Source organism: Motacilla alba, chromosome 11, assembly GCF_015832195.1.
Source record: "Motacilla alba alba isolate MOTALB_02 chromosome 11, Motacilla_alba_V1.0_pri, whole genome shotgun sequence".
NCBI lineage: Eukaryota > Metazoa > Chordata > Aves > Passeriformes > Motacillidae > Motacilla > Motacilla alba.
The window spans coordinates 13,044,723-13,061,018 of NC_052026.1; the positions used below are offsets into that span (position 1 = coordinate 13,044,723).

Genomic DNA, 16,296 nt, shown 5'->3' on the forward strand with positions numbered 1-16,296 from the left:
TAAGTCAGTTGTTTGCATTTATATTTGAAAGACATAAGCTGCATATGATTTGATCACACAGAAACAATACCCATCAAATAAATACATTGTCCTTCCTTCTGCCTAGAGCAATCTCCAGTGTGAGTTAAGGCTGTCTTTCCCTGAGATGCTGTTATTCAGTTGCTGCAGCTGGATTGTCACTCATTTTTCCAGCTAAGTGTTGCATAGCTTGTACTTAGCTCAGGGTAGTGAAAGCATAGTGTGTGTGTGCATGACCCTTGACAGCTGCTGTTCTCTGAGCTGAATGAAGGCATAGATGAGCATAGTCTTCATGCTCTTGTTCACACTGCACAAGGGTCCCTGCAGAGCTCATTAATTGTAACCTAAGTGTTATGTACAGGGTTTCGTGCTGAAAAACTTGCCTTGGGTTGGGCTGGCATTCTTTGTACAGTTTTGGTGGCCAGAGTTTGTTCAAGTGGCAGCTGAAGCTGAGGCAGCTCCACACCGTGCACACTGCTGGTGGTCCCATGTCTTCAAACCTGCCTTCCAGTCTGCTGCTCTGAGTGCAGGTGGGTTTGGCAGCCCACTGGGAAAGCTCCAGGGGCTGTTCACCTTCCAGTTCAGCAGAGATCCATGTTTCCTCCTGTGTCTTACAGGCCCAGGGCAGGAGCTGGGTGGCCAGTGGGCCTGTGCAGCCTGGTCATTACCAAGGGGCATGGTTGCTTTTGCTGGAGCTTGGATTGCTCAGCAGTAATAGCCACAGCTCAGTTTGAGTTTGTGTTGCAGATATCTGAAGAATTCACATCAGATATGGGAAAAAAGTAGACTAAAAATCAGTATAAGAAATAATGAGTTCAAGGACTTTAACTTTCTTTTAGTGAGATTATTTTGGAAGCAACTTAATTAGGTCATTGTTCAGCTTGCTGATGTGTGATGTCCTACTGACAGTTGCTTGGCCAGAAATGAGGTGACCTGGCTGTGGAGAAGAGTGGGGAAAAATATCCTGGGCTTGTATGTCTTGCATTTCTTCAGAGCACCAAACCCCAGTGCATCACAGCCCCAAATGCCTTCCCTTTCACAACCTCCTGCAGTGCATCCTGGCTTTGTGCAGGGATCCTATGGCAGAGGAACAGCAGTGGTGTTTGGATCGGTGTGTGGAACAGCCCAGCTCTCTTGAGGCTTTAGCAGGAGGTTCTCTGGGGCAATCTGGCCAGCATGGGCCCTCTGATCTGAGAGTCTTGGACTAGTATCCGAGACTGATCCCTGAGACTGCCAGCAAACGTGCTTGCCTTTGGGCTTAGGAAGATGCTTCCAGCTGGGAAGCCAGCCAGGGTATTTTCAGGTGAGAAAATTACTAGCAGGCTTGTGGTATTCCTTAAAGCCAGAGGCAACCCCCATATGTTAAGAAAATTACAAAGGTCAGGTTTTAGACTTGAGCCAAACTATCCAGACCCTGCTGCTCTGGAGCAAAGAGTCACAAGCCTTGGTGACGTGCCAGAGCAGTGCTTGGGCACTGACAGAGCCTGGCATAGCCTGACAGTTCTTTGCACCTTTTGTCTACTTAAAATAGAAGTTTTGGGGGAGCGGGTACATTTTTCCCTTATGCATTATGGGAGAGCCCCAGTCTATTGCCACAAAGCAGTGAAAAATGTGATTTTGGGATCTTAGCTGTGCCTGTGGACACCCACTGTGCTGTGAGCCATTGTCAGCCCTCAGGAGCTTTGTCAGCTATTAAAAAAAAAAAAAAAAGCCTTGCCCTGTGTGCAGGGAATTTGAGCAGCTAATAGTGGCCTCTCCATCTGGCTTTTCTTTCTTCACCTTGCAAGCAGCATGCATTATTTCTGAATGCAGCCAGCCTACCCTGCATTTATTGAATTTCCCTTCTCTAAACAGACAGAAGTAACCCAGAAAAGCAACGGTTGCAAAACCAAACATCCGGCTCCACGTCTCCATGTTACAAACCCTTGCAAACTAACTGGTCCAGGGGAGGGGATGTTTGGGGCTGAAAGTGCATTTCCTGAATGTGTTTAACATCCATACCGGATGTGCTATAAAAAGCTAGATTTGTGCTTGTGAGGGACATGGGGGTGGTTGGAGGAGAATAACTAAACACTTGGCTGTAATTAAAGCCAGGAGTACAAAACAACCCACCCAGTTCTCTCAGCAGGCTTTGCTAGAAAGGTCAGAAGCCCTTGGTTCCCAGGGATGTGATGGTTTCCCAGCCTTCACATTATTCCCATCGTGTCCTCCTGTGACACACAGCTAGGCAGTGTTCTGTCAGCAGTGGGTATGGGTTTGATGGAGAGGTTTGGGGTTGTGATACCCCGTTCAGTTGTTTCTGTTGTGCTCTTGGGTTCTGTTAGGCTCTTGCTAATGCTATCAGAGGCATCAGATGTGGCGAGGGGACCCACTGATTTCTTCTCATTTGCTGCCCCAGTAAATGGGTGGAAGACTCCCAGCATCTAAAAAAAGCCCTCCACCCACCCAGCTAAGCCTTCTTGTCTGTGTGTTTTAGGGCTCATTTCCTATCCTTAACCACTGCTCTAGGATCTGTTGGGGAAAGCAAGAGTAGATCCTGGCTGTAAATGAAATGCATTGACCTGATGGAGGGATCAGTGGGAATTCCTGGTACTCCAAGAGATGTTTTTTGCCCTCTTCCCAGGCCAGGCAGGACCTGTGAGCAGGGTCCATCATCTCTGCGCTAGCAATCCCGTTTTACAGCAGCATTTCATATTCAGAGGATGTTAAAGCAAATTAAATCCTCCAAGCAGCTTACTGCAAAATGACTCTGTGCATGTACTTGTGAGACTCACCAGGGGTTGAGCTCCAGGCTGGGAGAGCCCTGCACAGACCCAGCCCTGCGGTGGGAGCAGCTGCGATCTGCCCGTCCGTCCTTGGCGCTTGTCAAAGCACGGTGGCATTGCCCAGGGAACAGCGGTGCTGTGGCAGTCCTGAAAATGGAAAAAATGTAATTGGTGGATCTTATTTGAGATTCTCTTCTAGGCAGCTGTTTCTACACAGCCTGAATAGGAGCCAGGAAGAAAAAGAGAGGTTTTGCACTGGCTTTGTTCTTGCTTTCGCTTATTACCAAAACCATTTGTAATTAAATGTGGACTTGCTCACTCAGCCCAGCTGTTGCTTTTCTATTTGATCCTGCCTGAAATTACAGTGGTGGATATTTGACCTCCTAGGCCTTTTCATGCCTTGTAGGCTGGTATAAACACCGGGTACAATTTGCCTTTGAAGCAAGCAGGCACTGCTCCCACAGAGTTCAGGAGGTGCTGTGCTTGCCGACCCCGGGGCTGCATTGGGACTGCAAGGGTTTGGACCTCAGTACAAGACCCAGCAGGAAGAGGCACTGCAAGACAGCTCTGACCCTGAGAACACATACTTGCCCTGAACAAAGAAAGCCAGATAAACTCTAGCCTGTTCATGATGGATGCCTTCCTCCCAGAGCCTATAGTAGAGCAGTTCACATGGACTGACTATTGAATGGTGTGAAAAGCTTCAGACCTTTTCTTTTAGAAATAATTTACTCTGTTACATGTTAACGTTGGAGTAGAGGAACTCCAGCAGGCAGACATCTGTCCATGGCTTCTCTTCCACCTTCAGTTTGCAGGAGGAGCCCAGGTGGCAATCTTTGTGAGAGGATAGGGATGGTGGGAGAACCTGATGCCTGTTTGCAGCATCTTGACATGTTACTGTAATTTCTAAGCTGACCTTCCTCTCCAGCCTGGCCCCTCCTAGGAGCTACTTTGCGTCCAAAGTTTTTTCTTGCAGAAGATGCTCTTTCTGCATGAGTTGGATGGATTCCTTTGCTATTATGACCAACAGTAGTTACTTGAGATCATATGTGGACACTGGTGAGACAGGCACAGGCTCATAGCTTTTGGAATCTTTGGATGATCCAGAGCAAGTGCTGCAGTACTTGCATGCCTCTAGGGAGGAATTTCATTTCATAGCAATCCCATGAGCTTTTATTCCTCAGAAAGCAGAGTTTACAGTCTTCAGCTCAGCATAAACTGGAAACAATTATTTAGCTAAAACTCTTCGTCATTTTTCTTGTACAGGATGAGTAAGAAAGCCAGTAAAGCAAGTAATCAAGGCCTTTGGGGGAGCTGGAGGTGGGGTTCTTTCAGTAGTTGCTTAAGCACTTGAATAGTTCTGCTCTTCCTACTGAATTCAAAGCTTCCCATCTTTCTCCTGCTCTTCCCTTAATGTGCTCCAGAGAGTGCTGTTCTCCCAGACGGAGAGATCCAGCCCCTTGCACCACAGCCAAACGTCTGGGTGTAGTAGCACATGACATACTTTTCTGTGAGCATGATGAACTAGCTAGGGGCAATACTCTGTGCCTGAGAGCTAGTTTTACTTATTTCCTATTCATATGCTTTTATTGTGAAAGATTAAATGTGGCAATAGCTGTTCCAAGTAAATAATTTCTCTTTGGATCTTAGATCCCTTGTTGTTATTAACTTCCTTTTCATTATTCATTGTTAGTGTCTGTCTACTGTTTTACACGTATCCACTCCTTGAGTCAATGTGCTAATGAGGCTAGGTGAGTTTTTGGAACATCTTGGTTTTATTTGCTAGTGGAACTGAGATTAATTACTCTGTAGGGATGAATGTGGAAAGGTGTTTGTATGTGTCCAGAGGGGGAAGTTTGTTGTTGGGAAAAATTATCTGTTCAGTGTTGAAGTGTTTTCATCAGCCATAGTAAATAAGATGCTGATTACTGCACGCTTGTAAATCATGTGAAACACCTCATCCTCTGAGCATCTGCCTCCCCTCTCGAAGCCAGTGTCACATGAAATGAGAACCCACAGCACTGAGGGTTCCCATCTTGGCCAGTGCAGGTTGGCAGCAGCGAGGGCACCCACAGGGGTTTCGCAGCACAGCTGAGGAGCCAAGTGAGTCTGGCTGTCCGAGCTGTGAGCTGTGGCCACACCACCATTGGATCCTGTGCTGGGGACCTGACTGCTTCCTGCAGACTGCCTTATCCAGGGCTGCACTCACCTCTGAGGCTTAGCTATGAGTGGGAGAGCTCTGCCATTTTGGAACTTTGCCCCTTTTCTGAACAGTTCTTTCTCCTGAGCGTATGTTAAACCTGTTTTGATAAGAAACAGAGCTCTGAGTGTGGGAAGTTTCATACTCACTCTCCCAGACTCAAAGCGAAACGTGCACTAAACATCCTTGTTTTAAACTAGTCTCTCAGGAGCAGTTCTTTCTTGTTCTCAGGCCAAATGAGTCAATGCCTTCTACCCCAGCCTCTGTTTGTAACAGGAATGAATGAGATTCTTTCACTGTGTGCTGTGCTTTCCTGTGGCCGTGCTACCACGCGTGCAGCTGCCTTTCTTTGGGGCAGTGGCATCTTATTGGAAAGAAGTTTAGCAGTGTCTGTACAGCTCTGTGCCTTACTCCAGTCCTCTGTCTTGATGTGGCTAAGCTCGATCCCCAGGCTGGACTAAGTGGGATCAGCTGTTTCTTTTTCCAGTCTCGTTGGAGGTTCAGCAGAATGGAATCTCAACTATTTGAGGACTTACTTCTCTAAAGCATCTGTCTTATAAAATAAAAACAACCCCCCACTGGGGCCTTTGATAATTCCCCAATGAAAGTTGTGGGGCAGTTTTCCCTTAGGGCAGTACAGGTTTTATGAGGCTTATTTTCATATGCTTTCATCTCTTGGATCATGAGCATTTCTCTTTCTCCCTCTGTGAAAATGACTGAGGAAATTAACTGCTAATGGGGAATGAAGCCAGCTGAATTTTTATTCCAGACCCCTCGCAAAGTTGCAAAGGGAAACCCTTGTATCTTCCCATGCTGGACTCACTCTGGTTGGAGTGAGAGGTGAGAGGGGCAGCCTTGCTTTATGGATAAATCCTGGGACTGAAGGTGGATGCTAAGAGCTCCTGTTCCCAGCTGTGCCATGCCTTGGGTGTGTGTCTACCAAGATTTGTTTCCACTCCTGTTTTATTTTGCTTTTATAGAACTTCCTTGCATATTAACTGAGCCTTGCCATCTCCCTTGAGTGTCTCCCCCATACCAGATGCTTGTGTTACAGCCTCTTGCTGTAACACACTTTCCCACACTTGTGTTCTTCCTCCCTTTTTCTCATGTCAAAGAGCAAGTTCAGCTGAATCATTCTTCATAAAATATGAACCAAGTAAGTAAGGCTGAAGTGCCAGAGTAGAGTGATGCTCCCTGCTCTCAGGCAGTCCTATTGCCCCAGGCTTTTCACACAGTAGTGGCTTCATTCATGGAAAATCTCATACTAGTGGCCTCATTCACGGAAAATCAGCACACCAGTATTTTCCAGCATATTTGTTAGCCAAAACTTTGATCTGCATGCTGTGTTGTCAGCCTTGTGCAGGACTGTGTTTAGAAAATGGGCATGCTCAGGCTGGCTGGATTGATATCAAGATGTGAAGTCAAGCAATTAGGGTTAGTTACCAACTAATGCCAGCTTTCTCCCTTGCTGCCTGAAAGGAGGTGTTGGTGTGACTGAGCTCTTGGAGAGTGCTTGGTCTCTCTTCAGAGCAGCAGCCTCTTTAGCTGGCACCAGTCTCTGCCACTGCTCTTTTGTTTGATTCTAGAAAAAGACCAGGGGAGGCTGAGCAAGTGTCTGCCTGGCCCTTGGGGATTTCCTGTGCCATGAGGATGGTTAGGATAGCTGGGATTCACTTCAGCTGTTGCTGTCCTGGTGTGGGGGTGGCAGAGTCCCCCATTTTTTCCACTGCTCTTATTCCTGCAGAAAAACTGAGCCTCAAGTGAATTGGGGCACAGTCTGAGCTGAAAGGGCACCTCAAACAAGCTCCAGTCTGTCTCAAGCTCTCCAGGGTGCTCTAATCCAGTCTGCCAAGCCATGGAGTACTTTGTTTCCCTATCCAAGGAGTTTCAAAGCCTTACTAATGTGTTGGGTTACAGCCCAGTCCTCTTTGCCCCGGAGCCCTTGCCGTTGTGCTTTTCAGAGCGCGCGTGGTCCTTGAGGCAGTTGCTGTGCAGAGGGACCCTCTGCAGAGGCAGATAACCAGTGTTGTGTTGGCAGCAGATGTCCCTCCGGGTGGGCAAGGACATGTGTGACATGCTCTTGTACCCGCTGAGGCAGAGAGAACAGATTCGTTTGACATTTCTGTTGGAGACCACTCTTTTTTCTGGGAATCCCAAGGGAAGATGTATTTAGTGCCATCTCTTCTCATAGCATCTACTATTGATTCTTCCCTGGGAGGGTGGCAAGGCCCTGGCACAGGCTGCCCAGAGGAGCTGAGGCTGCCCCATCCCTGGGAGTGTCAAAGGCCAGGTTGGATGGAGCCTGGAGCAACCTGGGGTAGTGCAAAGTGTCCCAGCCCAAGGCAGAGGGGTGGAATGAGATGATCCTTTTTGAGACCCTTTCCAACCCAAACCATTCTAGGATTCTACGATTATCAGCAAATAATAGAGCATATATATGAGTCTGATCTGACTTTGTGCAAAAGCTTTGATACCCTTTCAAGAGCTCATACTTCAGTGCTGTTACTAAAAGCCCCCAGGCAGCCAGTGGACAATAGTGATGCCTGTTCATCGCCCGGCTGCCTGGCTGGAGAACAATGATGGCATTTCTTGAAGTAACAAGTCCTGGGCATGTGCAGGGTTGGATTGTAACACTTTTTTTTTCTTTTTCCCCTTTAAGCTGTAGGCTTGAGCACAGCAGGTCTGGTTGTAGCACCCATTAATGCAAGTACAGAGGAAACTTGCACCTCTTGGAAAATACTGAAAGAAAGTAATTGGCTGGTTTTTTAGATTCTTGCCTGTTTTGCCTTGAGGTTGAGTATGTGTATGCTGTGTTGGGTATGCTGTACACCAGTATGTGTTTGCTGTTCAGAGGTCTGTTCAGATTCTTGCTTAGCAGCAAGGAGGGGGTTAAAGAGAACTCGGGAAGGCTGGCTGATTGCTGCTCATGGCTTTCATAATGCAAAGCCTGTGGGAATTCAGCCGGCTTCATCTCTGTCTCCCCCCACCCCCTCTCCTCTGCTAGAGGCAGGATAACCTTCCTGACTCCTCTGGAGCTGGTCCCTGCCAGTACGGCTCACACAGGGAAGCTCTGCGAAAACCCAGCAGAGGGGTAAGCGTGTGAAAGATGAGATTTTTTAACTTTCCTGGGAGAGCACTGGAAGAGTAATTTTTCAGCATGGTCCTGCTGTTTCTTTACACTGTGACTGGGATGCAGCATGTCTGCCTCTTCATCTGTAACCTGCAGATTTCCCGTGGCAGGGCGGCTGAGGAAGCAGCTGGTATATGTGATATCTCTGACTCTCTGGGGACTGGAATGCAGGGATGTCCTTGGCTTTGCCGTAGGTTCTGGATGATGCACAACAAAGTTGTTTCAGGCCAGAAAAATAGGAAGGTTCAGCAGTGGTTTGTACAGCACTCGGCACACTGACCTGCAGCCATCACGGCGCTGTGATGTGAACCCTGCGACAGGGTGCACATCCAACATTTGGTGTTAGAGAAGTGCTAAACAGACAGTGCAACCAGGGCCTTCTGTGTAGCGTCTGCTTTAAGGACAAGCACCATCATGGTGTTTTTCCTACTGTGTGAAATCCCTTCTCCCTCCCCACTGTTTGCAATAACCCTTTGGAAAGCTGGAAAGGCTCTTCACTTCCTTTCCCACTCACACGCGTGCATTTGTGAGCCTCGCCAGCACTATTTGGCTATTTGCATTGGGAGGAATTTTTTTCTACTTTCCCAAGTCAAAGCAAAGTGTGTAGCATTTGTTTTGGAAACAAAAACACTTCTGAAGAATTACATGGGCTCTGCAAACAGATCAGCACAAAACAGGTCATGTGCTTTGGGCTGACTTTGAAGACTGTACAGGATAGCTGTCTCCATCCTCACTTTATGGTTTCATGGCCGAGTTTAACAAGGAGCCTTAAGAATCTTTTGAAGGAGTAGTATAGCAGCAGCTTTACAGGTCCTGTGGGGCAGTCAGGGTGCTTAGCAGCTTTCCCCTGGTCATTGTTGTGATTGTAGGGCAGGGTTTTTTATGAGGATAGAATACCTGCACTCAAACAAATGAGGGAGGGTTTTTAATCCTTACTTTTCTCAAAGCCTTTGGAAGTAAAAGTTTATTGGTGAATATTAGTAAGAGGCTGTTGGTCATAGCTGTTGAAGGACACTACAGAGCTGTCTATCTTCTACTTCTTTTGTTACAAACACATGTCTCCTGGAGAAAAGTTTCCTGCTGCCTCATTCCTTTATAGCGTTAGGCAGGCAGGATGGGAAGTAGGTAGCACTGCTGTTACAAGAAGTGCTTTCCTGTCTCTGCACAGCACAGGCATCCTCTGGTCAGCTTTGATACCTTCCTGCTCCACAACCTGCCCTGCTCATGTTGAGCCAGGTCAGCAGGTATTTGTGCTGCTTTGTCCTTAGCCACTGAAGTAGTCTTTAGCAAGTATGGGACTCAGTAGCAGGTGTCACACTAGGTTATTTGGAGTCAGATCTGTTCTTGAAATAAAAGGAAGGCTTTGAGTGCCATCCAGACTAAAACAGCACAAACATCTCAGCCTGAAGCAGTTTTGAGCAGCACGTACAGCTGTGTTGGAACACAGCGCCGTTATGAGCCCACCCTGGCTTCTTGCTGCTATTTTTTTTTGAGTAACAATGAAAAAAATGCAAACTTTCAATGTCCTTTCCTTGTCAGGATCTGTGCTTTGCGGGAGAGACTCTGGGCTTTAGCACCATTTTCTAGATAATTTGAGCTAGAACCGGTGGGTTTGTGATGTGTGCTGAAGGTACCAAAACCTTTGCTGGAATGGGTAAAAATGTTTGGGACCAACTGTCCTGTTAATTTACCCCCTGGAAATGCCCTTTGCCTGGTCCTGGTCACTGTGCTGTGGTTATTGTCCTCATTTATCCTGGCTGTTAAGCAGAGAATCGAAGGCACCCACAGGCTGGCCTGCCTGGGGTTACCTGGGAAGCCTGGTCAATGCAATTTCCCAGCTCTGAGGCTGGCCCTGAGCTTCTGGATTGTCTTCCTTGTAGCACTTGCTTCCCACGTAGCCTTTGTGACTGCTGGGCTAAATACTGCTGCTTTTAGGTGAAAAGTCTGATTGTGCATGAGAAAAGGTTTTCAATAAACCAAAAAAAAAAACCCCAAAAAAACCAAAGACAAAAGTACAAAACCCTCTCTGAACTGGGCATGCCTAACATGGCAGGCCTGCAAACTGGCTCCTCAGTCAACTACTGTCAGCTACAGCCTCTGCCTGGCTGCTAGAGCTGAAGGCCAGAAATGCTCAGGATTCATCTGCCTCAGCTCCTGCATGGCACACTTCTCCTCAGCCCCCCCTGTGCCAAACCAGTGGCCTTTGTCTGGCCTCTCTGGTAAAGAATTGTATTTATTTTTGAGTTCTTCAACTCAAATAAATGAAGAATCCTCCCTTTCTTTGAGCTTAATTAAAGTGGCAACTAATTGTTGAACAAATCATTTGAAACAATTGCAAATATGCTAGAACTTCCCAGAATACAGCAGATTTCTTGAGCTCTGCTTTTGGGGGTCTTATTTAGGTGTCACTAGGATGTGGTTGTATTTATGCCTGTTTCATGTGGAAGAGATTGCCACTGCCCCTCTTGCTCTCCAGCTCTCTCAAGGTGCCTGTCTCTGAATTTGAGGATGCACAGTGGCTGATTTATGTCATTTACTGGCTTGACCAAGGGCAAACTCCCCAGCTGTATAGCTGTGAGTGATTCATCTTTTCTCATCCATGGAGATAAATGTCAGGGTGGATGTCAGCTGTCTGGCTGATGCATGAGTGAATCTGCTTTCATATGTGCACCTTGAGCCAAATGTACGCACATGAATTTTTTACTGTTTGTGATAAACCTGGAAATGCAGATTGTGTTGGAGGAAGAGGCCTCTTGATTTTAAATATTGATACCAATTTAACAGGGCTGTGGCTGTGACAATCTGGGAAGCTTGAAGCATTAGCTCAGAGATTGTGCTGAATGCCATGGGGAATTCAGTGGTGTGTAAAAGAAAAGGAAGAGCTTTGCAAAGTGGTAACATGCTTCACATGGAGAAATAGTGGATGGGGTCCTCTTGGGTCCACAGGCTGTGGGGCTGAAAATGGAAGAGATTGAGGCTGAGTCTTTGGAAGAGGCCCCTGGCAGTTTTTTTATTTACTTTGATTTGTGATGTAACTAAAAAGAGAGCAGCTGCCCAGAAACCTAGGCGCCTGTGGATTGATTGCTGTGGAGGAAGAGGTGAAGACCCCATTCCTTGGAAATGCTCAAGGCTTGGGAAGCTGGATGTGGTAGGCCGTCATCATCTCTAGAGCCTCAGTTCAGAGAGTATCAAGTACTTCTGCTGTGTGGTTCTTCATCAGCTAATCAAGTTGAACAGTCATCCAGAGGGCATGCTGAGGGCTGAGAAACTTTTTAAAGTAAATTTAAGTGTTCTCATCTCGCCACTCCCTTCAGGACTTTGAGCCGTGTGTGGAGCTAATACACAGTCAGACATGCTGGGGTTCCTGCCTGTGCAGTTGCCTCTTCCCCATTGCAGCTTGTGAATAAATTGTAAGAAGCCTGCAGACTCCTGAGCTGGCTCCACACAGAATACCTGCCAGTTCTCAGAGGGCTTGCTAGTAAAGCATAGCTTTGTGCAGGATGAGCTGTGCTGCTTTCAGACCTGAGCTGGCTTTGTGCCTTCCTGAGCCTGGTCTAATCAGTTCTCTCCAGGTGGGATTTGCTGGGCAGTGCCTGTTGAGGCACCTGGGCTGGCTGCAGAGGTCACACTTTGGGCATGGCAGCCCCACTTCCTCCCCTGCTGCTGTGAAGGTGGGGAGCTGCCTGTAGGATATTTTCTGGCTTTTGCATTAACTGGTTTTAGTAAGTGTCATCTACAACATAACTAGTAGTGGCTCCTTATTTAATTTTTGCAGAATATAGAATGTAGCTCTTGCTACAAGAAACCTTCAAAATAAAGGGGTAACTGTTGATGAGGGTGGCAGAGCACAACATCCTAGCACAACTGGGACTCCTCTGGGCAAGGTAGAGCTGTGCAGGAGGGGACTCTGGCACAGGGTACTGTGCCAGAGAGGTCTCAGCACCTGATGCATCAGGGAGCATCCTGGGAGCAGATTGTTTTGAGTTAGTGTGTATGGCAGTTGTGTACACTGCCCTGTAGAGTTTGAGCTCCTCAGCATGGTTAGCTGGTGAAGGAAAAGCAAGCTGATAAAAATTTAGCAGAACTATCTTCATGTAAAAAGCAAACACCACTGAGAGGCTGCAGGAGACAGGGAGGGGAATAGTAACCCAGTCTTTTAATTCAACTGAAGTTTCACTCAGTGTGGAGAGAGTAAATGAGAGGAAGTGATTTTTCTCTGCCAAGTCCTTTATTTGAATATAAAAGCTTTTCATGGCTACTTGCAAAAGATACTGTTAACAGCGTGGTCCTTCGCATGACACTTCTTTCAGGCGTAGGCTCCTGCAGCGTCAGCCAGATGATCTGGCCACTGGCTGTTGTGTTCCCACTATTCCTTTCACATCTATGGTTGTTGGATCTTTTTGCTGAGCTATTTCAGTGCACTTAGCTGAAACTAGCCTGACTGCCAGCATCGTGTGCTAAAACAGCCCTGCAACAGCTGAGTGCTGGAGCCAGTGTCATGGATAGATTTAAATTGTGAAGGAACTTCATTCTTACCTAAAGAGCTTAATCTTTCCAAAGCGAGCTTGTTTTCTCAAGGCAGGAAACATGCACCAAGGAAGGACCATTTTATACTTTCTTCTCTTAGGTGTGTGCTCTAGAGCAGTGGTGGAGGCAAGGTCCTGGATAAATCAGGCCCTTTGGACAATGGCTCACTTGCAGCGAGCAGTCTCCTGTTTGGAAAGCTGTTCTATGTATATATGTGTTAAGGTCACTATTAGGATAAGTTAATATTAGGATATTAGGATTATCATTTGCTGTTCCATAGAGTTGCAAGAATAAATAGATTATGTGCTAGTGCAGCATCTCTTGAGTCACACACATGCTGGTACCTGTGGTCTTTGCAGTCAGAGCTCATTCAGAGACACCACGGTACATTTTCTTCAGCTTTTTAATTAAACAGAGACTTGAATTCCATATATTTATTTCCACATTTCTTCAAAGCTCTTATGTTTGCCCTCTTCCCTCCACTTCAGCTTTCCCTAGTAGATTAGGGCCTGCTGGAAAACATAGAGCACATTGTGAAGTCCACAGCAAAAGCTGACTCAGCAATCCTTCCCATTTAGGCTGCCACTGTTCATGGAACAGGAGGTTAGCCTTAAATTACTTCTGCCAAAAAATACTGCTGCCCATTTTATTAACTGTTGCTGTGTCCTTTTGCTTAGGTTTTTGTTGGTTTTTTTTTTTTTTTTTTTTTAGAAAAGTAGTCTACTAGTGCCTTAACAGGGAAAGAGGTCTTTATTTTCATATGCTGGAATAATTCTCATTTTGCTGTAAGAAGCTTTTGCATCTCTTCTCCAGATCTCTGGAGAAAGGCACTGTCCTAGGCACAGGCCCCATCTCTGCCAACAATGGGGCCTGTCCTTGAAGGCTTTCAGCTCATCCTCTCTTGAGGAGAGGGGACATGGTTGTAGTGCTGGGTGGGTCCCTTTAGAGCAAGATGGGGCATTACAGGAAGAAAAAGACTTCCTTGTCATTCCCATTACCCTTATTAGCTGAAGCAGATCCACTCATGGCCTCAGAGCAGATGGGCATCAAAACTTCATCCATGTGTCTGAGTGTGATCTCACCAGTGCGTGTGAACCTGGATGCCAACATGGCAGCAATGCTGGAGGAGCTGGTACTGAGGCACCACTACAAAGAGAAGAGTGAATCTCATCAAGTTCCTGTGTTCTCCATAAAGCAATCAGTGACAACTTGCTATTATATTCTAGGGAGAAAGTGGATTTTGAGGAGGGAGCTAGCCATAGAGCAGTGCTTCGTGTGACAATGGTGGGAATTATGGATGTCTGTTCCCAGAAATATGCCCAAGTGCCCTTTTTCCACTGGTGTATTAAGAAGTTATGTAGACTCAGCCTAGTCTCATTAATGGATTTAAAACAGGTTTTGGCATAAGGCAGCCAAGCCCATCAGGAGTGGAACAGAAAATACTCTTCCTCAGTCCAAGAGCATGGAATCTGCCTCTCACACCAACTAAAGCAAGTGACAAATGCTGGTTTTGTTGTAATCTAAAATCTTTCTCTTTTCTCCCTCCCCTATGACCGTTGTGTGCACGAGTGCATAGACTATTTATTAGCAAATTTAAAGCTACAGGCATAAAACTACTGTGGAGTCACCCTAAGGCCCCTGCACTAAAGGAGGAACATGTTGAATTAAAAGATACTTACCAAAGCAGCTGAATTCAGTCTCGTGATTGCCTTGACTCCAGCTCGAGGTACTTACTGATGCTTTTCCTTTTAACCCTTATTTCTTCTCCAGTCTGATCTGCATTTTTGACAGGTGATTATTATCACTGAAAGAGCTGACAGCTCTGCTAGTCTCAAGTGCTGCAGAAGTCCTGATGGTGGTTTTAATGCATGCAGGTTGTCTTTGAATATTTGGAAGGAAAGGCTGTATATAACATACGAAGCTTGTCTGTGCTGCTCTGTTGGGGCAGGACCTACCCTGGGCCCAGAACAACCCTGACATCACAGTGGGGGGCACTCCTAAGTGAGAAACCCAAAACAAAGTGATGCCCATAACAACTAGACAACTTCTGTAGGTATTTCCAGCACTTCCCTGGCTCTGTCCTTAGAGGTGAGAACCCCTCTCAGCTTGTGCTTCTCAGCTGTACATCAGTGACCCAGCTTCTGGGGTTTGTTCTTCACAGCAGGCACCTCCTACAAAATTCATCTTGTTAGTGGGCAATCTGTGACTTGTCTGACTCCAAAGGAGAAACTCATTGGTGTCAGACCCACACCCAGGCTGTCACTGTGCAAATACCTTTCTCTATGCTGAAAGACTGTAGGGACACTCAGACCTGTTGCTCAGGATGTCTCAATTGAGCCGTGTTCAAAGTTGAGCTGTACTGCACAAATGCTTGTCATACTTCAAGACTTGTTGATGGGAAGAAGAATATTCTTAGAATCCTAGAATGGTTTGGGTTGGAAGGGATCTTAAAAGAATCATCTCATTCCACCCCCCTGCCTTGGGCACTAACACCTTGCACTAGACCAGGTTCCTCCAAGCCCCATCCAACCGGGCCTAGAACACTTTCAGAGATAGAACATCCACAGTTTCTCAAGGCAAGCTGTGCCAATGCTTTTCCACCTCACAGTGAGAGATTTCTTCCTAATAACTCGTCTAAACCTCCTTTCTTTCAGTTTGGAGCCATTTTCCCTTGTGCCATCACATGCCCATCCACCGTGATGGATGATGAATGTCCCGGTGCAAAGCCTCATGTGCAAGGGTTTAACAACTAACAAATGCTAGGATGAAATTAATTCCATGAAAGGCCCTATTTTTAACTTCTTAACATACAAAATTCTTTTTAGCTGCAGTTTGGCAGGGTTTTGTCTCTTGCAACAGGGGTCACTGCCTCCATACAGTGCTAGAGTTGGTTTATCCTATTTTTACTAAGCTGTGAAAGTTGTTTTTCTAGTATGCTGTAACTGTTTGCTTCCCCACCCTTAGACTCCATCTGCACACTTTAAAATAGAAGGAGGAAGAGGGCAGAGAAAGAACAAAGGCTCATAATACGAATGGAAGGAAACTAGGGAAATTCAGGAGGAAATGGACAGTGAGAAATACAAAAAGATCCAGCTGCGCTGAATGCATGGGGTGTGAGTGCACAGGGATGCTTTCTACTTGTATTCAGAGCTCAAGACCTGCATTGTGGGGCTGAACTTTCCTTTGAGTCAGTGACCTATTCAGACACCTAACAATGTCCATTATGTACAGTCAGCTTGTTTATGCCCTGAGCAGGGCTTTCATACCTTTTTTCCCTGTACAATAAAACTATTTACAAAGTGGCCAGGCTGAGCTCAATTTTGCTGTGCAAGCTCTTGACCATCAGCTTTCAGCAAGCATCTTGTAACTTCAGAAAGATCGAAGAGGACAAACTGTGATGACAAGATGCTCAAGGAAAACATCTGCTGATGAAAACACTGTTCCTAGCTGACTGATAGCAAATGTCTCCTTCCTTTGAAGGACAGGCAGAGGGGAAAGAGGTAGCAAGAATTCGGTCCCTGCCCCTCATTTGTAGTGATCAAATTGATACTGTGAGGCAGCCTGAAGAGGTGAGTCCAGAGCAATGCTTGATGGCAGCGTGGGACCCAGTAGTGCTTGTGCATCACTGTGGGGTGAGAACAGTGGAGAGGGAAAAC

General features: G+C 46.4%; 1 protein-coding gene across 1 annotated transcript in view; it reads left to right on the forward strand.

The window, feature by feature from the left end:
• The window catches only part of CFDP1 (craniofacial development protein 1), a 61,847-nt gene that overhangs the window by 17,750 nt on the left and 27,801 nt on the right, over positions 1 to 16,296 (forward strand). The gene's annotated exons all lie outside the window — the stretch shown is intronic.